The sequence below is a fragment of the Lynx rufus genome, unplaced genomic scaffold (assembly GCF_022079265.1).
Source record: "Lynx rufus isolate CCGP_SWC_20201006 ecotype Redwood Valley unplaced genomic scaffold, mLynRuf1.p SCAF_5, whole genome shotgun sequence".
NCBI classification, from domain to species: Eukaryota; Metazoa; Chordata; class Mammalia; order Carnivora; family Felidae; genus Lynx; species Lynx rufus.
Window position 1 is genome coordinate 145,472,276 of NW_025814867.1, and position 26,272 is coordinate 145,498,547.

Consider the following 26,272-nt stretch of genomic DNA (forward strand, 5'->3'; position numbering starts at 1 on the left):
TGCCCTGTCTCTCTCTCTCTCTCTCTCTCTCTCTCTCTCTCTCTCTGTCTCTCAAAAATAAATTAACATTAAAAACATAAAAAAATAAAAACCATTAAAAATTTTTTAATATGGCCTTCTTCTTACCCTGCAGTTGGCACAATCAGCCCTCTCACTAAATATTAATCAAGTCTTCTTATCAGATCAAAGTTGATAAAAAACAATTGTGTCTCAGGACTAAGATAGCATTCAATGTGATGGAATATGTGTGCCATGCCCTGGGGTTTCCTCTCGTAGGAAATGTCTTCTCCTACAGAAACGTCCTGACTTCTCGGACTTTGGACTGCTGCTTTGGGGAGGCAGAGTCACTCACCCAGTTTGGACAAATGACCCACACGCATGCCTAGCTCAAGCCTCCACTTCCCCTCTCTTTGGGATCTCCCAGGTCCACAAAGAACCCAAGGTCTGGCCTGCTCTAGATTACAGAGCAGGTAACTCCAGAGGGCTTGCCTCATGGGAGGATGCCTACTTTTGTCCAGTGCTTGCCCTGCATCTGACTCTGTTCCTGAATCTTACTGTCGCTGTACCTCTACGTCACAACCTCCGATCCCACATCTAATAGTAACCAAGGGGATCGTTTGATCTCCATCCGATGACTCCTCCATCTGGACATCCAGCTGGTCCAGAACTTGCACAGGGATAAGAGCCTCTCCAATCCCACCCAGCTCGGTCTTCTCCACATTCGGGGTTTTAGGTGGGTTGAACACATCCAATTGTGCGCTTGACTCGGCTGTTACTTTCCAATTTTAGATGACCTGTGCCTACTTGATCAGACAACTGCCTAGCCCCGTTGTGACACAGCTGCCACCCAGCAGAGAAGTCTCTGGAAATCAAAGCCTATAACCACCGGCCCAGCTCAAGAGAGAATTTCAGGAAGAAGATACCTTCCCCTCTGTTACTGCCCAGTGACAGAACTAACACGAAGTTTGCAGAGGGCAGTTTAACATTCGGGCAGTTAGAGTTTCCAGGTCTCTGCAGAAAGAGGACTTCATTCTACCCTCCAAAGTGAATTTTTAGAACAACAAACATTCAGGTGTGACTATTTTGATACACCCCCTAAGGCTGATAAAGTTGAATTATCAATGGCTTACTAGCTGCTCTACAGACTCCACTCTGCCAGAGATAGAATAACTGTCCAAGAACCCAAAGCCAAGGTTCTGGTTCCTACTTAGATTTTCCATTTCCAGGTCTGATTGAACAACACGTGCCAATTTTGTCATGGTACATCCAACAAAAATTTAAGACTTAGGAAATAAATCTTTTGGGATGTGAGGCTAGGAGAAAAGAATTCCGTACATCTACATCTACTTGTCATTATCCTGGTAATGTTACTAGAAAGAAAAAAATCTGATTCAGCCTCATGTCATGTGCAGAATGTTTCCTGTGTGTCTTGACATGACAAGGTGGCTTCCAGGGTTTGAACCAAGCTTGGTGTTTCTCAAGTGGCTTTGTGTCATTAACGTCAGTGCTAACATGGATGGGCTTTTTTTTTTTCTTTTCTACAGCGCTAATTTCCATGGCTCCACATGCTAAACGCCACATAAGTATATCATCTTTAAGAAGGATGAATTGGGGTGCCTGGGTGGCTCAGTCAGTTAAGCATCTGACTAAGAATCAGGTCACGATTCGTGGCTCATGGGTTCGAGCCTCACGTCAGGCTGTGTGCTGACACCTCGGAGCCTGGAGCCTGTTTCGGATTCTGTGTCTCCCTCTCTTTCTGCCCCTCCCACGCTCATGCTCTCTCTCTCTCTCTCAAAAATAAATATTAAAAAGATTTTTTTAAAAAAAGATTAATTGATAGACAATAATAATACAACTTCAAAGTATCTTTTTGAATCCCTGTTTGCACATCTTCTGGACAATATACCTAGGAGTGGAATTGCTGTGTCAAATGGTAATTTCATGTTTAACATTCTGAGGAACCACCAAACTGTTTTCCAGTGCAACTGCCACAATTTGGCATTCCCAACGGCAATGTACGAGGGTTTCCAATTTCTTCACATGCTCACCAACATTTGTTGTTTTCCTTTGTTGTAACTATAGCTATTCTACTGGATGTGAAATGGTTTCCCCTTATAGTTTTGATTTGCATTTTCTTAATGACTAATGATGGTGCACATCTTTTTATGTGCTTATTGGCCATTTGTATATCTTTTTTAGAGAAAGGTCTATTTGCCCATTTTTTTTTAATTGGCTTGTTTTTTTGTGGTGTTGGTTGAGTTGAATGACCAATGTTCATAACAGCACTATCCATAAAAGCCAAAAGGTGGGAACATAAATGCCCACTGATGGATGTCTGGATAAACAAGATGTAGTATGTATATATAATAAGGTATTAGTCACACACACACACACACACAAAGGAATGAATTCCTGATACATACTACAACCTGAATGAATCTTGAAAACACTACGCTAAGTGAAAGAAACTAATCAGAAAAAGACAAACATTGAATGATTCCACTTATATGAGAAATTGCCTACGTGGAATAGACAAATTCATAGAGACAGAATGTAGAATAGACATTATGGGTGGGGGTGGGGAGGCTGTTATTGTTTAATGGGTACAGGGTTTCTGTCTGGGAGGTTGAAAAAGTTCTGGAAACAGATAGCGGTCACGGTTGTACAACATCATAAATGTACTCAATTAATTCTGCCGGACTTTGCACTTAAAAACATTTAAAGCGGTAAATTTTTTGTTACGTCTCTCCTACCACACACCCAAAAAGAGCAGCTCAGTTTTATTCACTTTATATTTCCAAAAATAATCAGCCAAGAAAAACATCCACGACATGGAAAAAAAAAAAAAGGTGGTTTTGAGCAAAGGCGGTGGAGTCAGTGGGCCCTGAGGCAGGTGCGAGCAGGAAACGGCACACGGGTGAGATGGTATCAGGCTCAAGGGACAATCTCAGCTCTGCATCGAGGGGCCTGCGATGGTGGGCATGTCCTCCCACCTCTTAGAGCCTCTTTAGCTACAGGGTTGGAAAAGAGGAGCAATGACCTCAGAGGGTCACCCTGGGGATACAGGAAGCGACCTCCCTGAAGTGCTCAGTGCAGGGATAGGCCAGAGCAAACGCTCCGCACAGGTTCACTGGCCTGCACCCCCTAAGACCGCAGGCTTCCCCATGTCATTAGAGCTCAGTCTAGACACTGCCCTCTTAGCGTGCGTTATTCGCCATGCCCTTCTGCGTTTTTTTCAGTATTTCGGGACAGAACTTTCAGAGCAAGTAAAACTTGCTCCTTACATAACACATAAGAAACCAAACTGGTGGAACTAAGTGTAGGAAAACATTAACCCTCCCTGACATCCTTCAGAAACGGACTCCGCGGAGGAGGAGAAAAGAAGTCTAGCAGGAAATAGGGTAAATGTTAACAGTGGTGAAGCAGGCCAAAGGGGAGTTCTGACTGCCTTCTTTTTGCTTATCTATATAGTCTCATCTCTCTGCAATGAATGATGCATGATCATTTAAAAATACTAGAGAAAAAGGGCGACTGGTGGCTGGTTGGCTCAGTCGGTGAAGCATCGGACTTCGGCTCAGGTCACGATCTCACGGTTCGTGAGTTCTAGCCCCACGTCGGGCTCTGTGCTGACAACTCAGAGCCTGGAGCCTGCTTCGGATTCTGGGTCTCCCTCTCTCTCTGCCCCTCCCCTGCTCATGCTCTCTCTCAAAATAAATAAACATTAAAAAACAACCTTAAAAAAAATTGCTCTGGAGTTGAGTCCGTAGCCTAAAGTTGAGGCTTCCTTGCTGCTTCCTCCCCTCCCCCACCACAGCCCACCCCTCACTGTGATCCCTCTGCCTGGTCATGATGCAGAGGATGGGTCCAGCTCCCATTTACTGAGGGTGTGCGTGCGCTGATCACTCCCCTCCGTCCTCACAAAGGCTCATGTGTTTACTCCTCGTGAGAGCTCATGAGGTGGGCACCATCCCCCATCTCACAGGAGAAGGAACGGAAGCCCCCAAAACGACAGTCACTTGTCCACAAGCCCCCAGTCATCAGTGACAAGGCTGGTTTCACACCCAGGCCATATGGCTTCCGAATCCCCACTCTTAGCCTCAACCCCCTCCCCTCTTCTATGTAGTGCTCTGGTGGTCACTGCCTGGCGCTCTGTCACCAGGCACGGACTTTCTGTCACCTCTGCCGCACTGCAAGATAGGAGCTGCGACCGATGAATCTCCACTGCGAATATCCATCCGCTAGCACGGTCGCTAGAACATCCACTGAACTGAGTTACTGTTCAATGGTCCATAACTTGCTCATGCAACATATGTGTCTCCATTTCTATTTCCTTAAGAGTGATAAGCGGCCACGGATAATTAGAGCGAGTTTCATGGCTCTCCCACGTAGGTCAGGCATGACTCCCTCGGCCATGGGGAGTGAGCCACATTTCTCTCCAGGGAATTGGGAGTTTGCAGGTGAAGTCCGTGGTAAAGGACTATGTACACTTTGGGCCTTCACAGCCAAAGTCAAGAAAGAAAGGAAAACTCAGAGAGAAGCCATTAAAAAGTAGTGCTGTAGACCCATCAGGAGAGGAAGCGGAAAAGAGAAGCCTAGCTAGCAATCATCTCAAATCTCATGATGCCCACACGCTGTGGATAATGGAGATGAGACTCCAGGCTCCAGAGGCAGGAAACTGAGGGACCTGGATTCAGAAATGGTTAAACCCTCGTTGGGGAACCTCTTCAAAAAGACATGACTGCAGGGGCATCTGAGTGGCTCGGTCAGCAAAGCATCCGACTCTTGGTTTCGGCTCAGGTCAGATCTCACAGATCGTGAGCTCAATCCCTGAGTCGGGCTCTGCGCTGACCTGTGAGCTGAACTCGGCACTCGGAGGCTCCTCGCACCCTCTCCTGTTCTAGGAATGTGGGTTCCCCTTGCCTTTCTGGCTCCCAGAGGCTGCTCCAAGGATACGGCCTTGAGATGGTGATGTGGTGTTGAGAACACGTGTGTGCTATAGGTGACTGAATCCAGGGAGGGCTTTTCACCAACCTTTAAGACTTGGTGGGCGAGTGCAGGGATCCATTCGTCTGCCCCCTAAGACAAGCCTCCTATGTAGGTTCCCTTGCTTATTAAACCTACCAGCCTGGAGTGTGCCTGCCTCTTTCTTCAGTCTCTCCCTGCCCTCTGAGTATGGCGCCGGTTTCATATCCTACCTGGGAAGCTCCCGGGAGGGCTGCAAAACAACAATCTTACAATGGCTTAGTAGGGAAGACATAGGAAATCTCTTAAAAACTCCCAATACTGACTCCAGCCTAAGGGCAGAGAGAAGATGACCACAATGTCAACAAGGACAGTAACAACACAGGTTGACACTTTTGGGGGACATACTAGAAATCAGACACTAAAGAAGGGCATTAATCTTTCTAACTGTTCTAGAAGAAAAGGACTTACCCCCAACTTATAAATGAAGACTCCAAAGAACAGAGAGTTTAAGTGACTTACTCAAGGTCACACAGCTAGTAAACAGTAGAGTTATGTTTTATTCTCAGGGTGCAGCTTTTAGCCTTCTTTTCTGTCTCTACTTTCAGAAGGCATCAAAGTTACCTCAGAATTCTGGGATTCCATCCACAGGGCCCCTGGCATTGCCATGAGCAAAGGGATTAACTATTCAACTTGAAAGTGTGACGCTCATGCTGAAGACAAAGATTTTGGTTTATTTTGGCTTCTAAACAACGAAGTACATTTCCAAGTCATTTCTTTGATCCAATTATTTATCTATTTAAGGACCATGCCAGTAACATCCCGGCCAACTGGAGCTCCCACAATACAAGGCAATGGAGAATACCTAACCCACAACCATATATTAAGAACAGATCATCTTTCCACTGTATTTCCACCCCAGTAAACAAAAAACACATCAACACTGTCAAAAGTATTTTTTACAGTTCAATACTATTAAATAAGAATCCTGGAAAGAAACATTCTTATGGGGTGTGCCTTTAGAATTTACTCAGAGGGCCTTCGTCTAAAATGATATATAGATGTTTAATATCTCTTATCTGCAGACATATGGGTAATCTTTCTACATTTAAGTCACAAAGAGAGACCAGGAATCAAGGGGTTCGGGACATCATATAGAGGGAGCATTCAAAGAACTTGTTGTGTCTGTCAACATTTTTCCATTACGTTATTTCCACATGCAATTCTAAATAAAGGCAATATTTTATTATAAAATCAACAGCATGCTTTACAGTGGCATTGGGGATTTTTTTTAAGTTTATGTTTATTTTGAGAGAGAGAGCGAGCGAGCAAGCTGGAGAGGGGCAGAGAGAGAGGAAGCGAGAATCCCAAGCAGGCTCCACGCTGTCAGCACAGAGCCCAATAATGGGGCTCAAACTCAGGAACCATGAGATCATGATCTGAGCCTAAGTCAAAGTGGGACACGTACCGACTGAGCCACCCAGGTGTCCCTGGCATGGGGGAATTTTTAAAAAACAGACTTAAGGACTCTATTTAAAATCAAAAGAACCGAATGGGGCACCTGGGTGGCTCAGTCGGTTAAGCGTCCGACTTCGGCTCAGGTCATGATCTCATGGTTCCCGAGTTTGAGCCCCACATTGGGCTCTCTGCTGTCAGTGCAGACCCCACTTCGGATCCTAGGTCCCCCTCTCTCTCTGACCCTCCCCCACTTGCATTCTCTCCCCCTCTCTTTCTCAAAAATAAACAAGCATTAAAAAAATTTTGTTAATCAAAATAACCCATTCTTTCACAAGCCAACGGTATATCCTGCACCATTCCTGTGTTCTGCTAAGGCCTGCTGTGAGGCGACCCCCTGAAGACTGACCCAGCCCTCAGTGGTGAAGCCCTGTGGCTCTGCATGTAAACACTCTGACCTCAGCTGGAGCCACACCCTTGACTCCCTCCCACAGGTTAACAGGTGAATTCTCTACCTACTAATGACATGACCACAACACTTTCTCCTTTGGTTTTTAGTTTTGTTCCATTTTTTACATCAGTGCCCTCATTTACCAGAAATGGACTCAAGCAGCTCCTTCTGGGCAAAGCCATGGCTCTCCCCTGCCTTCTGCCTGTCCCAGTTCACCGGGGGGACTTTCTGGAGTGAGAGAGGGTGAAGGGGATGTGCCCGGTCCCCTAAATGAGAATGACTCATTACCAGCTTGGAAGATGGCTGAAATTTAAAAAGAAACTCCCTACCTACCTGCTTACCAAACCAAAAAGGGAAAAAAGCAAACAACCTTACCAGTCAACTCTACTAGCCTTCTGTCCACACCATGAGCCCCCAGGTAATCCATAATAAGCCGTAACAACCCATGAACCAGAAATGAAGAAGTCCTCTGAAGTGACAATACTGAAAACAGCCAGGACAAGTCTCCGTATCCCGTATCCTGGGAGAGTCCCCACTCCCTGCAGATGTGTATAATAATGCACTTCCCACCAGGTAATACTTGCCAAGTATTTAAGAAGCCAGATGAAAGGCATTGGTGAAATGCAAAACGCCTGTTGGTGCTGGGCCCACAGGCTGTCCCTCTATGTTCTTCCCAGTGGTGATTAAACCCCTTCTCTACCTTCCAGTGATGTGAGGTTTAATTAATATGCACTTGGGGTTTTAAAATCCCTAGATGAAAAGGGGACCAGATGCGAAAGTTATTATTATTCTGTTCAAAGTACACTGGTAAACTAACATCTGTGGACAAATTTAACTGCATGCGACTCAGAACGGGCTGACAAGGGTCAAACGCCAGAAAAACTCGGGTTTGGATTCCCGAAAGGCTCAGAGAGCCCGCCAGCTGTGTGCAGGCCACGATTTGGGAGGCTCACCTTTAGGTGAGACAATTAACACACCTGACACATGTTCACTTTTCTCAGAATGGAGACTCCTGATGAGCAACCCGAACCAAGAAGGATGAGTGTCATGGAAAGAGAGTGGAATCTGGCTACAGGCAAGAAGGGGGCTCCCAGAGGCAAAACAGAGCCACATGTAGGGAGGAGGATTTTTCTGTTTTCAAGGTGAACACAACACAGGGCTGCAGAGAACCCTAAATTGTTTTCAAGCATTTCTTGAGCATTTTTGGACTCATTACAGAACGCATAGGCTAACTACACTTGCATGAGGAAAGTCCCTTCTCTTAAGAACTATAAAGAAAGAGATTTGTGGGGCGCCTGGGTAGCTCAGTTGGTTGAGCATCCATCCGACTCTTGATTTCAGCTCAGGTCATGATCTCATGGTTCATGAGTTAGAGCCCCATGTCAGGCTCTGCGCTGACATCACGGAGCCTGCTTGGGATTCTCTCTCTCTCTCTCTCTCTCTCTCTCTCCCTCCCTTCCTTGCTTGTACACACGCTCTCTCTCAAAATAAATAAACATTTTTTTTAATTTTTTTTAAGAAAGAAAGAGATTTGTGCTCACATAGGTAGAAAAAAAATACTTCTTAATAAAGCCCCCAAAGCACCAGTGGGATCGGGGCTGTGTGAGCAAGAACCCAACATCACTGCTCAGACTTAAGGGTCGTTAATGGCCGGAGGGTCACAGTGAGAAAGCTGCCTCACCTCTCAACAGCGCACTCAGAGAGACCCTTCTGAAACCTAAATCCGATCATGTCTGACAGCAACTACACTCACAACCCTCCAAAGGCTTCCCTTCTCACCAACAGTCCTCCTGGCCCCTCCTGGCCTCATCTCCCATTTCTCCAGAATGCTCTCTCCACCCAAGCCCCAGTGGCCTCCAAGCTACTTTTCCAGCACACCAGACCCCCTGCTTCTCTCCACGGAGATCACCCCTGTCTGTTAACCAAAAAAAACAAACAAAAAACAAAAAACAAAAACCTCTTTGCTCCAAAGTCACCCCTGCAGTGGGCCTTTCCCCTCCCCCATTCCAAAGTTCAATTCCCTGGACTCTTCCTGGCCCCTTCCTTGCTTCGTGGCCCCCCACTGCGGTGATAACCCAACACACTCCATGTTCTAGCCACTTGTTCATTGTCTGTCTTCTGCCTCCAGGATGCCAGTTACACGCATGCACATTCTTCTAGGTCTCGTTCACTACTATGCCCCTGGAACCTGGAAGTGGCCTGGCATAAAGTGAAATGCTCAATAACTATTTGCTGAAGGCACGAATGAGGACCTCAGAAAAGTGACAGACCACCTGTAAGGAGAAACGCTGATGAAAACGTCCAGAAAAATCTGTGTAATCGCTCAGTCCCATGTTCGTGTGCCCCGTACACACAGCTTCCAAGAGAACTCCCCAGGGAAAGGTCACACGATCAAGGCAGGAGTGGACGGTTTCCGGTCTCCAGGCCATAGTATTTTTAAATGCTACCGAAGTCAACTCCTCCATCACCATGCCCATTGCAGGAAAGTCCCACTAACCTGTAACATACCAAAGGGTAAGTTCATCAAAACTGCATCCTTAATACCAACAATGGCACGATACAAGATCAGAAGGGGAAAACAGGAACTTGAAATCAACGCTTTCACAGCCCTGAAGGTGTCAGGGATCAAGATCTCCATTCTCATGATACCCCAGTTCTCTGACCATCAGAGTCTCCTGCTTGATAAGGAACCCTCCGTGCCGTCCGCCAGCTGCTTCCCAAGCAGAGGGGCCAGAAAGGACTTTGAGAAGTAATACAAATCAAGAGACATTTTACTGGGCACCGTGAAGAGAATTCACAGCTGTTTCCCCAACCGTGGCTTGTATGTTGGGTATACAACGTGGCTATCGTTGAGTAGATTTTATTTTATGGAGTACTTTCAGGTTTGTAGCAAAAGTGAGCAGGATGTAGGGTTCTCCTGGGCCTCCTGCCCCTACACCCCTACAGCTGCCTCCACTATCAACAACCCCCACCGAGTAGCACAGCTCTTATCCTCAGTGAACCTATACTGCTACGTGATCAACCCAAATCCATCATTTACGTCAGGGGTCACACTTGGTATCGTACATTCTGCAGGTTGTAACAAATGTATGCTGACATTATATGCATCATTATAAAGACCACACAGAGTTGTTTCACTGCCCTTAAAATCCTGCGCTCAGCCTGTTTACCCCTGCCTCCCCTCCCCCAAGCTCCTGGCAACTACTGACTTTTATTGTCTCCATAGTTCTGCCTTTTCCAGCATGTCACAGTGTTGAATCTGACAGTATGTACTTCTTTTTCTTTTTTTTAAAGTTGGTTTATTTGAGAGAGAGAGAGAGAGAGAGACAGGGAGAGAGCGAACGGGGGAGGGGCAGAGAGAGAGAGAGAGAGAGAGAGAGAGAGAGAGAGAATCTTAAGCAGAGTTCATGATGTCGGTGCAGAGCCCGACATGGGGCTCCATCCACGAACCGTGACGTGAGATCATGACCTGAGCCGAGATCAAGAGTCAGATGCTTAACTGACTGAGCCATCCAAGCGTCCTCTTATATATTTTTTAGATTGTCCCTCTACACTTGGGGTACTTCCACGGCTTTCACGGCTTGATCATTCTTTTTAGCGGTGAATAATATCCCATTGTATAGATGACCATGGCTTACTTATCCACTCAGCTGCTCAAGGGCCTTCCACCTACTAAACTGCTTCCAAGTTTGGGCAGTTATGAATGCAGCTGCTATGGACAACTGTGTGCTGTAGGTTTCAGTGCAGATAGATGCTTGTAGGTTTCTACCAGCATTTTCGGAAGCAAAAAGATAACCGAGAGAAATGGAAAGGAAAACCCTAGTGAGGTGAAGACAAAACATCTCCATACTTAGAAAGAGGAAAATCCCTCTTTCTAAGAACCTTTTTTGAGACATTAAATCATCAAAGAAGTCTGGTTTCAGTTGTATACATACGTGCATCCATTCTGCATGCTATGCTTTCCTCAAGCACTTCAAATGGATTTACAAACTCTGAAATGTAAAACGTTTTGAATGTTTTCTTTTGTCCCTATTTAAAAAATCTGTCGGTGGGACTTTGCTGTCAATTCCATTACCCTCAGTCCATTTTTCTCAACTGGTGCCACTAGCCTGTGACTTCGGTTGAGAGACCCACCAGATCGGCCATATCCCTGCCTGAGTTCCATGAGCCTCTCACTGGGCATAGCACATGGCAGGTGCTAAGCAAATTGTTGGCTGGTAAATGCGTTTTCAACATTCAACCAAGATTATGACAAATTTTAAGACAAAAATTCATAGGGGTGCCTGGGTGGCTCAGTCGGTTAAGCATCTGACTTCGGCTCAAGTCATAATCTCGCGGTTCATGAGTTCAAGCTCGGCATCAGACTCTGCTGACAGCTCGGAGCCTGGAGCCTGCTTCAGATTCTGTGTCTCCCTCTCTCTCTGCCCCTCCCCAACTCGCTCTCTCTCTCTCTCTCAAAAATAAATATTAAAAAATTTTAAAACAAAAATTCACACAAGTCCCTAGACACAGATATAGAAATTAATTAGTAACGTAAACATTCATTCAACCAATTCCATCAAAATCCCATTATAATTATTAAACAAAAGGCTTAAGAAATGTGGGGATCTCAAGTCAGATAGATCCACGTCATGGAAAAGGGGAGCCAGCCCATCACATGAAAACATAGACCACAGGCCATTAGGCCAAAACTCCTCAAGGCATCTCTCAGGATGAAATGTGATAAAATATGATGCCCAGGAACTCGAACATATTTTAAGATAAGATATCAGATATCAGAAGGAACCATTTTCTCAATGATTTCTTAAATCAAAATTCATTCTCAACATTTCTGAAATCGAAATGCATTCCTACTACCCAAGACCCCACATCGCCTTACTACTCAGGATCAGGAATCCCCAACTGTGCCACACCAGCTTTAAAAACTCAAATCACAGGGCGTTTTAGCAGGCCTTCCATTTTCCATTTGTAAACGTAGACATTTACAAAATGTCTCCTGAAGGCTGACATTTCGCAGATGAATTTCCCCACATCCTGTATTTACCACATTCAAAGTATTCCTGGGCATTCCCACCCACTCCCATTTGTGAGTTAAAAAGGGAACTGGAGAGGAGGCCAGATGGATAAATAGACAGGGGTCACCTGAACCAAGGTTCTCACTTGCCGGATTGCCATCTGATTTCAAATTATAGAAATAAGAGGCAGGCAATCGGAGTTTAAATGCCAAGTTGATGTGCTCTTGACAAGATGGAAATATTTAACATTCAGATCTGCTTTGTGCGTTCTTTTCACTCTACAGTCCCAATGAAAAAGTAATCCACATAGAATGTAGCCACCACTGGGAAAAAGCAAGCATGCACTCCTATGTTCCCTTTACGCAGCTAGCAACAAAATGGTGTGTTTTCTCATTTTGTTTAATTTCTCTACTGCTGAAAATTACTTCCAGATTTTGTCTCTTCTTTAGTTTCCATTTTCGTCCTACATGAAAACCCATTCTTGGAGTGCAAAGGAAAGAGAGAGAAAGAAAACACAACCAGAGGGTGACACAATGTTTTAAGTATAACACCAAAAATATAAAACGCAGCCACAGCATCTGGGTCTAAAACAACACATTTAAATAAATAATGTAGTAATACCAGGTTAAAAAGTCGAGTCTTGATACAGAATATCCTTATTCCAGGCTCTATCATACAGGAAGAGACTTCCGTACATCACAAGGACCCTGACCACATAATTCACTGCCCCAACAGCGGACTCTCCTAATGTCCAAGAGTTAGGAAGGGCACATCAAAAAAACAAAACCCAAAAAACCTCAGGTCACTGGACTTCTACCCTGGTGCTCTCCTCTGCCTTCCATTTTCTTCCATAAACATTAACTGGCAAATAATAACCATTTTGTTTAAATACAAATGACTGCATTTACCTCTCTCACCTAATTAAAAACAAACAAACAAACAAAACCACAACCAAAGAAATGGCACTTCACCGAAAGAGAAAAAGCGCTGCGCCCTCGCAAGAGACAACTTCCAGCAGTGTCAACACTGACACTGGAACCACCCAGAGAAAACCTTCAAACCACCACCAAGGAACTGAGTAATAAAACTCCCACACTCATATTCATGCTATTTATATGATAATTAAAATCACCCTCCAAGGACCTAAAAAAAAAAAAAAAAAAAAAAAGTCCGCTGGTTACTCATGACTAAATGGCCCATCAGGCACCCGCACAAACTAGATTGCTCTAAACGCGGAAAAAATGGAACAGCCAGATGGTAGCCACCTCGTGGAGAGCACCACATAACGTATGGATTTGTCCAATCACACTGTGCTGTTCACGTGAGACTAATGCAACGCAGGGAATTAAAATAAAAAACAGTGTTTAAATTTCAGATTAAAAGAAGAAAGTGGAACAGAAAAACTAAGCCCTCACGTGGGATGTCTGTCCCTGACTTCTTAAAAAGAAAAATACTATGGGTGCACCGACAGTTCCAGCAACAGAGGAAGATGGGAAATGGAAAGGGCCACAGAGGCATGGGGTAGTCAGGAGGGCCGACCGCCCATACGCTGGCTGCATCATCTCTTACCTCTCTCTGCCTCAGTTTCTTCAGCTGTGAAACTGAGATGCTAATAGCTCAGTGGGTTATTGGGTTATTAACGTGGTTAATACACGTTAAGCATTTAAAACTGTGCCAGGCAGAGAGTGAGCTCTTAATAAGCAACAGAAATCAGGAATATCATTAATAGCTTTCCCGATCGTTCCACCATTCTACCGCGGAATGGCTAACGTCCTGACCCTTCCAAAACACCAAACTTCTCGATGATGGCTCTCAGGTGGCTCCCTATGAACTTTCCCACGGCGTTATCATTTCTCCCCTTCTACACTGTAAGTTCCTTGCGGGAGGGTGAGCTGTGTGTCACACGTCACTGGCCCCTCCACGGACACCTCCAAGGATGATACCCAGGGCCACCCAACGAGTGACTTGAAGAAATGAATAAATCAATGAACTACCTTCCCGCCTCCCAATCAACATGAAGCCCAGACACTGGACGTCACTGCGTTAACTTGAATACATTACCTTACTTCGGTTTGTTGCGACGTCTGTAAATGCATTAGAGAAATAAAGAGCAACGGTTATTATTACCCGGAGGCTAGAGTAGGAAAAGCTTTCAATCAACCCTTGTGGCTTTTGGCTTTTCCACCGTGACTGAACTCCATGCTTGCTTTGCATGTAGGCGACCGTAATTACCTCCGATGTTCCCTCTAAAGCTAAAACCACCAAAAACCCGCTCGAGTGTCGCATGCTGTCAACTCTGGATGTTTCTTTCAGGCACAATTGGGCTGCCTCACGCACTCCCTGTCTGGGGGTTCTTCATTACCATCCTTCCTGTTTCCACCGAAGCTTTCAGTCCCCGTTACGCAGACTGATGCTGCCTGACCAGCCGATTCTCACTGAGAAGGGCCCCCACTGCTCTATCTCGACTCTCCTGGGATTTCAGGTACTTTCACCGGAGCCTCCAGCAAAGCTAACCCAGCCTTCAGGAATGAATGCTCTTGCTAGCTCTGAAAGTAATTATCTGCAATCCCATCACTTTCCTCACCACCCCCACCCCCACCCCCAGACCATTCACATTCTCTCATAAGAAAACAGAACTCCAAAAGCATCAATTAGGAGCGGAGAGAAAAGGCTTTGCTCTGAGCCAACTGGCTTCCTCCCAAGCTAAACACACTTATGTAAACCTGACTCCATTAGTGCCCGGCCTGCGGACTGCGGACGTACCAGGGTCCCTAGCTTTCTGGACTTAAGCTTTTGTTTACCCACTCTCAGGTAGGTATTTCCCAGTCAGCTTCTCCTCCTGTGGAGACTGGATACAGCCACCCCTACCCCCCACCCAGGCAACCAAATGTGACATCAAAGGAGCCTCCCGAGTGGCCATCTGTCCCTGCCATGCCAATGTTTATGCAATGTGGGCACAAGAGGCCCAGAAGAGCCAAACGACCCAGGGTGTCCTGCTGCGTCAGGCCCAAGGCACCAACATCTCAGGCTCGATGTGCTGCAGGATAAGACAGTGATGAGAAAGTCCTCAGTCTAGCTAGGGAGGTTCCTTCTTAAAAAGAAGGAAGAACTTTTAACTTTCCTGAGGGTGTTCAAAGGATGGTCTTGATTATGTTTCACCTGTGGATGGCTATCTAAAAATAAAGTCAGATCCCTAATATTACAGTTTTTCAAGTATTGGACACCCCACTTCCAAAAAGCCCCACCTAAACATGGTATTTCAGGCAATCCTGACTTTAGCAAATCACAAGAAGCGAAGTGCTAAGGGGAATTGGCTACGGTAGAAAAGGAAAAGGTCAGAAAAGAACCCAGGAGCCTCAGAATTCTAGAGTTAATAGGATCATAAGAATCATCATCCAAACACCTGTGTCTAATTAGAATGAAAGAGTCATGGGTTTAGAAGTCAAACAAAAGACAGTTCAAATCCAGGGTCACCACAATATGTGGTTTTAGTGAGATCACATGGGTTCTGACTGGACTTGGAGAGAACAGCACATGCCGGCATGGTCATGGGGATCAGTCATATACTCTGATAGAGAACACTTAGCAGAATGCCAGGCGCACACACATATACGTAGCTTCTTTTCCTCTGTATCTTCAGTTCTGGACTGACCCTCTTTCCTGGACATAAAGGTGGAGGCAAACCCAAGAGGAGACAAAGTGTGTCTGAGTCAGCCAAGGAGGGGAGGTCACTGTGGACAGGTGGCAGCCATCAGCAAAATGTAATATATTGACGCTGGAAGACATCTTTGTTATGTTTCAAATGGGTGGGGTGAGGGGAGACACTTGACATGTTTCACCCATGATTCGCATGAAGTTTGTCAAACCACAACCCAAGAACTGGAAGAAAATCCACATTATTCATCACATAAATCTCCTTAAATTCCCATGGTGGGGGGGGGCGGGGGGGGTAGCAGTGGTAGGGGATGGCTAGCCATTGTGCTTGAAGCCAAGGGATGAGACATCCACTCTGTGGTTCAACTTGGACAGCTGCAGCGTGAAAATGTGCACATGGGCTCACACAAAAATGGGCTAACAAATTTTAGATTTGTCCATTGCTTATTTTTTTTTCAATTTTGTTCTCTGACCACATTATTTCACGGAACCTAGAAACAACCTTGGCATTTCTTTGGACAGCTCTGACTAGGTTCTGATTAATCCCCAAAGAGTCAAGTCGCCAAATACTTACCCTGTGGTTCAGGGCACGCAATGGTAGCTCTCCAGGATTTACAATCATGCTGGGGTGGGGTGGGGGAGAAGATACACAGCAGTCCCCCGTCATCTGCAGAAGATACGTTCTGAGACCCCCAGTGGACGTCTGAACCGCAGACAGTACCAAAGCCTATATACACAATGGCTTTTCCTAACTACATGTACCTAAGATAAAGCTTGATTTATAAATTAGGCATAGTAAGAGATTAACAGTTAACTAATAAGAAAACAGAACAACTAAAAACCATACTGTAATTTACAAAGTTATGTGAATGTGGCCTCTCAAAATATCTTATTGTGCTATACTCGGCCTTCTGCTTGTGCTGATGGGAGATGATAAAATTCCCACATGATGAGATGAAGTGAGGTGAGTGATGTAGACACAGTGACGTAGTGTTAGGCTACTGCTGACCTTTTATTTTTTTAAGTAGGCTTCACATCCAGCAAGGAGCCTGGTGCGGAACTTGAACTCACGACGCTGAGATCAAGACCTGAGCTGAGACTGAGACTTGGAAACGCCTAACCGACTAAGCCACCAAGGCGCCCCTACTACGGGACCTGCGGACGGCAGGTCAGAAGGAGGATCACCTGATTGTGGACGATGGCTGACCATGGACCAGGGGGAAGTGAAACCACAGATAAGGGGAAACTGCTATACAAGTAGTACTCGTTCCGATAGGGGAAAATGACAGCAGGTTGGGCCAGACCAGAGAAGCAGCAAGGAGGAAGGAGGTTGGGGTAGACTCTGAAAGAGAGCTGGGAGAAGGCCATGTTAGGGGGCAAGTGAGTGGACAAATGCCCAGAGACAGGACTCAGGTAGGGCTGACTGGGGGAACAGCCTGCGGACAGTGAGACAGTCAGTCACTCATTAAGCAGGTCATTACGGAATACCCCACGGCAGCCCCTCTAATCCACACTGAGGCAAATGTACAGAAAAGGGAGGGCACGCAGTCCTGCCTTGCAGAAACACACAGGAACATTCTGGCTAAGAGCACAGATCCTGAAGTCAGGTGACTGGGGCTCCAATTGCTAGCTAGCTCCCCACTTTCTACCTCTGTTGCTTTAAACAAGTTACTGAAGCCAGAGTTAGAACTCCTGTCTAAGTTATTTATTAGGAAGCATTTGTACAGAAAACAAGTTGGGGAGCAGGAAAAGGAAGCCAGAAGGGTTCTCTGGAAACAGGACAAAGGAAACCTCAGAGTTGTCCTAAAATCCGCGTGCCCCGCCCCCATGGTTAGTCCTGCCTAAGGACCGCCCTGGAAGCAGAGGAATTCCTTGGTCAAAGGGGGATCCACCCCCAAGGGCAGCCCCTCCAGCAAAGAAGGAGCCTCATGGGAGTGAAAGCACACGGCAGCGAACAAATATGCACGAAAGCTAAGTGAATCCGAGGCACTGGGGCAAAGCACGGAAGGCAGGTGCCACGAAGGGGCTCGCCGTTGTTCTAATATCCTTGTACTGTTATCATTTATATCAGTTTTTTTAGCCCTTGAAAAAGCCAAGGAACCCAATTATGATAATCCAGTGTGATGTACATGCTGCAAGGGAGGTCCCCAGGCTGCCTTGTACACGCGGAGAGCGGAGTGGGAAAGGCCGCCGGTCTGGTTCAAGAGCAACAGGTAAGACCGGAGGCACAAGTCACAGCAAGACCCGCAAAAGCAGGGCCTGCCGCGCCGGCTGGGAAACTATAAAAACTGTGGGCATCAGAATGCAAAAGCGTGCAGCCGCTGTGGAAAACAGTAGGGAGGCTTCTCAAAAAAACTTAAAAATAGCACTACCATATGATCCACGAGCCCACTCATGGGTATTTTTCATCGGGAAGAAACGAAAGCAGATCTCAAAGAGATACGAGCACTCCCGTGTTCACTGCAGCACGATTCACAACAGCGGAAATGTAAAAACCACCTAAATGTCCAGCAACGGATGAATGGGGGGCAAAAAAAAAACGCAGTGGGTACGGGCGCAATGGAATATTAGTCAGCCTTTAAGAAGAAGGAAGTCTTGCAGTATTGCAGCAACATGGATGAACCCGGAGAACATGATGCCATGTGAAATTAGCTGGTCACAGAAAGACAAATGCCACATGATTCCACGTACATGGGGGCATCTGACATAGTCTAACTCATGGAAGCAGAATGGTGCTTGCCTGGAGCCGGAGGGAGGGGGGAAGTGGGAAGGCGCTAATCATTGGAGACGTTATTTCAGTGATGCCAGATGAAAACGTTCTGGAGATCCACCGTGAAATACTGTGCCGATAGTGAATTACACTGTATTGTACATTTAAAAATCTGTTAAGGGGCGCCTGGGTGGCGCAGTCGGTTAAGCGTCCGACTTCAGCCAGGTCACGATCTCGCGGTCCGTGAGTTCGAGCCCCGCGTCAGGCTCTGGGCTGATGGCTCAGGGCCTGGAGCCTGCTTCCGATTCTGTGTCTCCTTCTCTCTCTGCCCCTCCCCCGTTCATGCTGTGTCTCTCTCTGTCCCAAAAATAAATTAAAAAACGTTGAAAAAAAAAATTAAAAATCTGTTAAAAGTGTTGGTCTCAGGCTCACTGGGTTGGTCTCAGGCTAACTGCTCTTACTATAGTCAGATCAAAAGAAAAACAACAACACGGTGGGGATCGTGCCTCAGGAAGCATCTGCGATTCCTCCTCTCCCCCGAGCGGGTAGTCCCATATTATTGTTCAAACTCTGAATCGGCCAGCATACGATCAAAACGTGATAAAGGGTGAATAGTGCGGCGTTGTTACCCAACATCCAGGCTTGGGTGGGTTTGTTCATGGGGAGGAAGGCAAACACAAAAGGAATACCTGCAACTCTGTGTAGTCATAAAGCCCCTTGTGGTCTAATTCATTCCCCCCCCCCACCCCCAGGAAGTACAGGAGGACTGACATGGCCCTGTCCCCACTTGGCAGAAGGGAAAGTGAGGGAGGAAGGTGTCTGTGGCATTATTTCTCTGCTCAGAGTGCCTGTAAGGTTGTAGATTTACGGCTTGACCCTTTCAGTGGGAAGCTCTATCAAAAGTAACATGATCTCATGGCCACAGCCCCAGAAAAAACCCATGCTGATACCAAGTTTCCCCTGTTGCACTCCAAAATAATTCCTTCTTCTTCTCCTTTCCTGGTATCACAAGGGCAGGCAAAACTGATGGCAGGAAGACAAAGGTCGGAAGACTACTCTGTGAGGTCTTTGAAACAATATAATCTGAGAATCAGGGGGAATCTTCTTCCTCATGACTCAAAGCATAAAGAATCAATGCTAATCAGTGGTCACTCACAAGGGGCAGACCCAGCCCGTGGGGTCCCTGACATGGGTTGTACCACTGTGCCCTCTTCATCAAGCCCAAAACATTGGCTTGTCCGTGGAATGATCCAACAATGGGACCCTACACATCCAATGGTTCCCAGGAAATCAATTTCAAAGTCTCAAATTGTGAATGAGGAGAATCAGCAACGCCTCTTTCCACAAAACGGCAGTCACAAATAACGAACCTCCTATTGTCCCAGGACAGGAGGATTTGGACAGGGTCCTAAAACAATAAGGACTTTAAAAGCTTGAATCCTCGGGCGCTTGGGTAGCTAAGTCAGTTGAGTATCTGACTCTTCATTTCGGCTCAGGTCATGATCCCACGGTTCATGAGATTGAGCCCTACATCGGGCTCTGCTCTGACGACACAGAGCCTGCTTGGGATTCTCTTTCTCCTTCTCTGTCTCTGCCCCTCCCCTGCTTGCTCTCTCGCTCTCTCTCTCTCTCTCCCTCTCAAAACAAATTAATAAACTTTAAAAAATAAATAAATAAAAACTTGAATGTTCATTTCCCAACCTTCTGCAAATGCCTCACTTACCCCATCCCAAGGAGAAGAGGCTTCTCTCAAGATCCCCATATGTGCCATCCAAAGAGGCCGATCACTTCCTAGATAAGAGACTAGGATTCAGAATATCACACCACATGGTACCAACCCTCCTCTCCTCCTGGCTTTCAGGTCTAGATATGTGGGCCTCAGTTCACACCAGTTCTACCTACAAGAGCAGACACAGGAAAATAACGGGTTTTATGCTCATTTTTTATGCACTACTAGAGAATGCAGTATCACCCTCTGAGACAGTAACAAGAGAACACAGGAAAAGTATGTTGTAGATGCTCAGTAAATCAGTATTTAGTATTAGTACTTTAATAATCAAAGAAGTATTTAGCAGGCCCTTATTCGACCATGGCTTTGGAGAAAGCACTTTGGCCATAGTTATCCTTGCCCACCAAAATCTCTGGATTTACAGAAGTAAATTTACAGAGATCTCAAACACTGGAGCATACATTTCCAAGGTATTGCATGAGGCTCCATGCTTCAGTACAAGATCTCACAAACCCACTCCTAACCAAACTTTCCAAAAGTGATGATCTCTCCCCCAAAAGTTTTACCAGGGAATACCATGCTGACACTTGTTTTCAAGCAACAGCATCAAAATAAACCAGAGGCGTCGTGTTGCAAAACACTCATGAAGACTATACGCCTCCTTGTCCCCTACTCTCATAAAAACACCAACCAATACAAATAACAGCACAGTTACTCAGCACACTGGGTCACAGCTGACGGGCCAGATCAAAGGCAGCTAGTCAATCTGTTGTTGAGGCCGATTCACCGCAAAAAATGTAAGCCAAGACTCACTCCTCGAGCAGAGCACTGAATGATGTTGGCGTGGCACTGGTAAGCCTTTTCCCAGCTGACGACCCCTTCCCTTCCCCAGTCCAGCCCCTTGCATTATTAGACACCTGAAGAAACACTAACTGATTATGCCATATAGTCCCCGGGACCTTCTTCAATTGACAAACCCCAAGAAGAGCAAACAGCTGCAGGGTTGGATCACTTCAAGAATGCCATATTCCTTTGTGGAGGAATATTACCCAGCCAACTTCCTCACCCTATGCCTCTCACTTCCTTTCTTGGTTGTGAGGTCAGCCATAGCATTAAACAATCCACACTTCCCCCCCACACACACACACCCCCAAAGTACCAAGGAACTTTAAGCTCTGGAAAAACACTCTCAGAAAATGCTATAGCAATAAAACCCTGATATGGTTATCCTCAGCCCCATCTGCCTCCTGGTTTACATTCCCACCAATGGTGCATGAGGGTTCCCTTTTCTCCACAGCCGAACCTTGTTATTTCTTGTCTTTCTGGTAGAGAGCTGGTATCTCGTAGTGGTTTTGCTTTGCATTTCCCTGATGATTAGTGACATTGAGCATCTCTTCTAGAGTAACTGGAGTTCTGGAATAACTACATGTTACCAATTTCCCTTTGGAGAAGCAACCCCACTAACTTACAGCCCCGTCTCTGCCAAGTTTGAGCTGAGTGCTCATTTCATTTCTACGGAAGGGAAAGGAGGCTGGGAGGCAGGGAGGGAGGGAGGAAATAACAGAGCAGTGAGACTCTCAAGGAAGTGAGATAAACTGAAGACAAAAATAATAATCCCAGGAAGGTAACGTAAAAACTGGGGTGGAAGGGGTGCCGAGGTGGCTCCGTCGGTTGAGCGTCTTGAGTTCAGCTCAGGTCATGATCTCAGGGTTTGTGAGTTTAAGCCCCACATCGGGCTCGCTGCTGACAGCATGGAGCCTGCTTTGGATCCTCTGTCCACCTCTCTCTGTCCCTCCCCGGCTTGCGCTCTCTCTCTCTCTCTCTCAAAAATAAATAAACATTAAAAAAAAATAATAAATAAATAAATAAATAAACATTAAAAAAAAAATTGAAGGGTCGCCTGGGTGGCTCCATCGGTTAAATGTCCGATTTCGGGGGCGCCTGGGTGGCGCAGTCGGTTAAGCGTCCGACTTCAGCCAGGTCACGATCTCGCGGTCCGTGAGTTCGAGCCCCGCGTCGGGCTCTGGGCTGATGGCTCGGAGCCTGGAGCCTGTTTCCGATTCTGTGTCTCCCTCTCTCTCTGCCCCTCCCCCGTTCATGCTCTGTCTCTCTCTGTCCCAAAAATAAATAAACGTTAAAAAAAAAAAATTAAAAAAAAAAAATGTCCGATTTCGGCTCAGGTTATGATCTCTTGGTTCCTGAGTTCAAGCTCCACGTTGGGCTCTGTGCTGACAGCTCAGAGCCTGGAGCCTGCTTCAGATTCTGTGTCTCCCTCTCTCTCTGCGTCTCCCCAACTCACACTGTCTCTCTCTCTCTCTCTCTCTCTCAAAAGTAAATAAACATTAAAGAAATAATAAAATAAAGTTAGATTTTTAAAACATTTAATTTGAAAACTCGGAGTGGAAAAATATACAGCCAGTATAACACCAATCAACTAGGATAATAAGACGAAAATACTGAAAACATGGAAAGGGACCTTGGTAGCCCATCTGCCCCAAATATGAAGAGAACAGATGGGAGAAGTGGCTTTGTTTCATTCTGTTGCAATAACCTTTCACACTTCTGGAAGGCAGCACCCAGGGAAGCTGTGAGGTTGCAAGTACAACCAGAAAGGGCAGGAGGCGAAAACACGCAACACGCTGCACCCCATTAAGTGCCCACTTTGTTCCAAATCACCAGCCAGGTGCCTTACAGGAGTACTCAGAAATCTCACAACAGCCCCCTGAGCAATTTTCATTATTTCCATCTCACAGGAAGGGAAATGTAAGCTCAGAGGGGTTAGGCAACTTTCTGGAAGTCACAGAGCTAGCTACAAGTGGCAGAACAAGAATTCGGATCCATGGGCACCTGACTGGCTCGGTGGGTAGAGCACGTGGCTCTCGATCTCAGGGTCGTGAGTTTGAGCCCCACACTGGATGTAGAGATTACTTAAATAAATAAACTTAAAAGAAAAAAGACTTCAGATCCAGGTCTTTCTGGCTCTAATGTTCTCGTTCTTACACGGTCACAAACTCAGAAAGATTTTCCGAGAAAAACGTTAAAATGCCAAGACTCATGTATTAAATATGAACCAAAATGAAACTTTCTTGGTCATTACAGCAAATTTCCTCTGCCCTAGTACAAAATAAATCTGTATTGTCAAGTAGGTTGAAGGGTACCTACAATTCACATTAAATTACCAGCAAGTCTTATGTAAATTCTAGCTAGAAGTTTCCAAAACAATTTCACAGGGTGTGCCCCAGTGAATGTACAAAACCATCTTAGAACAATTTGATGCACTGGGTAGGATTCTCAAGAACACCAGGTATGGTTTAATAAAACCGAGAAACATTATTTCAGAGACACATAAAAATGAATACAGAATGTCTGCCTCCTTACAGCCAGGAGACTCAGTTACTTAGTTTTAAAGGCTCTTAACATCTTTTTTGACAGTGTTCCACAGCACAGAATTTTTAAAATGCATGTAAACTTAAGAAAGGAGGCAGTGTTTATGTTTCATTTCAAATACAAACAAAACCCAAAGTTGGTTCTTTCAAATGCCAGTAAAATTGATAATACATTAGCAAGACTGACCAAGAAGAAGAAAAGCACAAATAACCAATGCCAGGAATGACAAAGGAAAACATTTCTACAGATGCCATTCAGTCTTTTAAAATAGTATAAAAGGATATTATGTACAACTTTCTACCAATAAATGTTAATATTTACGTGACATAGAAAAATTCCTATAAAAGACTATCTAGTTACTAAAACAAGATAATCTTAATGGCCCTATTTCTATTAAACAAATTGAACCTGCCACTTCAAACACACACACACACACACACACACACACACACACACACACACACACACACAATCAGAGCCAAACCTCTTCTTTATGGGAGAGGTAAGAGGACCTTGAGGAAAAAAATAATGATACAGAAATTGTAACATTCTCTCACACCTACCTACACCTACCAATTCATATAGGAGAAGTAATCTAATTCCAAATGTCTACATGAAACAGTCCCATGTGATCTCTAAATACCTTTATGAATAATATACTCCCTTTCTCTGGCTGAGGATTATCGTTCCATTAAACTCCATGTGAACAAGGGTCTATTAGTTAGTTTCACCAGCACTATCACGAGATCCAATTGGGTTGTCTTTCCTGTTGAGTGAGTTGCTACAGACTTCTTAGGGGTGGAGGAAGCAGGCCACACAACTTCACTCAAGCATCAAGTTCCCATCTCCATGCCATGCTCTTTCTTGAGCCCTCAAGGAACACAGGACTCTAGCGGTTGTGACAGCCTGGACCATGCAACCTGTTGGCCTTTCCCGGGACGCGTCTACTTTGCTTTAAAAGTCATTTCATTTCGGGGACACCTGGGTGGCTCAGTCGGATAAGTGGCGACTTCCATTCAGGTCATGATCTCGCGGTCCATGAGGTCAAGCCCCGCGTCGGGCTCTGTGCTGATAGCTAGGGGCCTGGAGCCTGCTTCTGTTTCTGTGTCTCCCTCTCTCTCTGCCCACTCCCCATTCGCACTCAATCTCTCTCTGCCTTTCAAAAATGAATAAATGTTAAAAAAAAATTTTTTGTTTAAAGTCATTTCATTTTACTTCTGTATCATTAACTTCAGGGAAGCTGAAGGTGGAAGTAAACTAAGTAAAACTGTGGCCACAGCAACCCGGCCCCTGACCCCAAAGTTCAAATGGAAGGTGCCAAGAGAAAGCCAGGCTGCCCCACTGTCGGATCAGGAAGATGATAAAATCAACTATTGATATCCTCCTAATTGCACCCACCCCAGATCAGAGAGAAACACTTGTAAAATGAAATTTGGTTTTCTATCAGCATAATGACAGCCACACATTTCTTCCCTTCTGTGAAGGTGCCCTAAAAATAAGATGATTCTCTAAGAATTCATAGGAAGGATTATTTTAAACTACACACACACACACACACACACAGCTCCCACTGCCCTGCACCAACCTGTTGATCAAATATGAAACAGGTGAATTGGGTAAGTGAGCCCAAAAGCTTCCATCGGACCCTCATGCAGAAGCAAAACCACAAAGCTCTAAAAGGGGCTCCAAAATAAAATCTAAAGAATGTTTACAAGAAACTTTACCTTTGGCCAACTTTATCATTTGCTGCAACATATATTAAGTGTCGCTTGCAATGATCCCAACCAGGGTGCCAGCCTCCACCCAAACTTCCTCTCCCCACCCCGCCCAAATCTGACTTAGGCAATCAACCTGGAGAGAAAGCAGCTGCCATAGAAAAACTCATACTTTTCAAAAAAATTTTCTGGATACACAAATGATACCTCAACGGCTAGGAAGTCTTGAGCTGAACTAAATCAGACACAAAATTAATGAGAAACCCAAGACTTCGGATGCCTCCCTAAAGAATTCCCATACTGACCCGGGGGGCCTGTCGGGCGCCCCAGCTTCAGAACATTCCTTCAGAAATACTGAATCCCAATGGATTCATTGTCAACGGCACTGACCTGGCATTACAGAACGGGCAGCCAGACAGCGGGGACAGTGGGGACAGAACGCACCTCTGGTGGGTAACCTGATCCCCCGGCCTCCCTCCCGCCCGCCCTTCCCCATAGGATCCCTGGATACCGAAGGCAAAGGGGTAAAGGTGAAGGGCTCACAAAGCCCCCATCCTCTCTTTGCCCGGGAGCCGGGACCCACACAGGCAGTGTCCCCCCACCCCCTCCCCCCAGGGATCCCGGCGCAGCGTGGAGACGCTGCTCGCCGATTCCGCGGGGCTCGGGGCTCCGGGCGCACAGGTCCCCTCAACGCCGCCGCCGAGCTCGGGACCCCATCGGCCTCTGCTTGTCCACAGCCGCCTCGGCTGCTTGCCCCTCGCCACCCGACACAAAGAAATTCGCCGGTGGAAAGAATGGGCTTGAAATTAACGCTCACCACTGCTCGGCACGGCGCGCATGCTTCCCCGTCTTGCTTCACGTCTCCAAACTTCCAGTAACAGAAATGAGGAAGCAGCAGCCTTCCCCGGCTTCTGGCAGAGGGAGTGGGCGTAACTTGTGAAGTTTCGTGCTGTGATGAATCTGGTCATTTGGGTGTGTTGGAGAGGGTTTGTCGCTCCTCCCCACCCACCGTCCCCTCCCTCCTCTCCACCTCCCTCCTCTCCACCTCCTTCCCCAATTTAATTCTCCCCTCCATGTTCCCCAGACCAAGAGCCCAGACGGGCTGTCACTCAGGGTCGCGGCTCTGGGCTCCTCACAACCTTAGGGGAAGAGATTTATTCCTAACAGATCTTAACCACTTCACAGATGAACCTG

The 26,272-nt window shown here is 46.0% G+C and overlaps 1 protein-coding gene across 3 annotated transcripts in view; it reads right to left on the reverse strand.

Annotated features, from left to right (window-relative positions):
* Positions 1–25,991, reverse strand: part of TIAM1 (TIAM Rac1 associated GEF 1) — a 208,228-nt gene extending 182,237 nt beyond the window's left edge. For 2 of the 3 annotated variants that reach the window (XM_047100050.1, XM_047100047.1), the window contains exon 1: positions 25,896–25,991. The gene's annotated coding sequence lies outside the window, so the exon portion shown is untranslated. Of the gene's footprint in view, positions 1–19,970; positions 20,056–25,895 lie in introns of those variants that run through there. The other variant, XM_047100048.1, reaches the window with a different exon arrangement.
* Between the last annotated feature and the right edge of the window lie 281 nt (positions 25,992–26,272).